The following is a 1,053-nucleotide window of genomic DNA, read 5'->3' as shown; positions in this document are numbered from 1 at the left end:
AGGATGACTGGAGATGACCCAGGATAAGGCAATTGGGGTTAAGTGACTTGCCCAAGGTCACATAGCTAGTGAGTGTCAAGTGTCTGAGATGAGATTTGAGCTCAGGTCCTCCTGACTCCTGCACTGGTGCTCTATCCACTGTACCACCTAGCATTATTCAAGTTACTGTCCAATTAAAGGCGCCCTCTCATGAACAGTCATAAACAGAAGACTGCCCCTGGTCAGTTTCGTCTGGCTTTGTAGTTGCTGACACAGGAAGGGGCATTTGGAATTCACTCAACAAGCAAAAGCAAAGCATGTCTGTTACGCCAGAGCATACAAAGGACTGTGGTAGATTAAGCTCAGAGTGGGCCACCAAGTCTCTCCCTGATTGGCCAATCCAGGTTTTAGGCTTTTCTCAGATGATGGGGTTCAAAATGGCTTGGCGAGGGGTTCATAGAATCCACAATGGCCAGGATTTTTTTTTCCTTACAGCTAGATCTATTTCCATTTATGAGATTGGGTTATTTAAGGTCTCTGACTAGTCTTCTGCTAATTTTAGCATTTTATGTTTTGGAAGATATTCCATTTTTTTTGTGTTCTCAGTTTTGTTAGCTGTAACTGAGCAAAACATATTCTCATTCTTTTTTTTCTCCTGTCTTTGCTGGGACTTCACATTCTCATTTGCCATTTTTATTGATTTTTCTGTTCTTTTCTTTTTAGTCACATTAGTTAATGGTGGATCAATTTTATTGGTCTTTTTAATGAACCCACCTCTCATTTCTATGGGGTTTTTTTGTTTCTAATTTATCGATTTCCCCTCTAATTTCTAATGCCTCCTCATTTGTTATTTTAGGTTTATTTGCTGGTTTTCTAATATTTTTAAATGCATATTCGGTCCATTAATTTTCTCTTCCTGTTTGGTTAAGGTATGTTTGCAAGTCGGGGGTGGGGGGTGGGGGGACGCTGATTGATACCCAGGTCTCAGCACCACCGGCCCCGAGCGCTCTCCTCGGCCCCGCCCCACATGTCGCTCCCTCCTCCCATTGGTCAGGAGTGAAGGTGGGCGGTGCC

Source organism: Notamacropus eugenii, chromosome 4 (genome assembly GCF_028372415.1).
Source record: "Notamacropus eugenii isolate mMacEug1 chromosome 4, mMacEug1.pri_v2, whole genome shotgun sequence".
Classification (NCBI taxonomy): Eukaryota; Metazoa; Chordata; class Mammalia; order Diprotodontia; family Macropodidae; genus Notamacropus; species Notamacropus eugenii.
The sequence above is the reverse complement of the archived record's forward strand: the minus strand, read 5'-3'. Positions refer to the sequence as shown.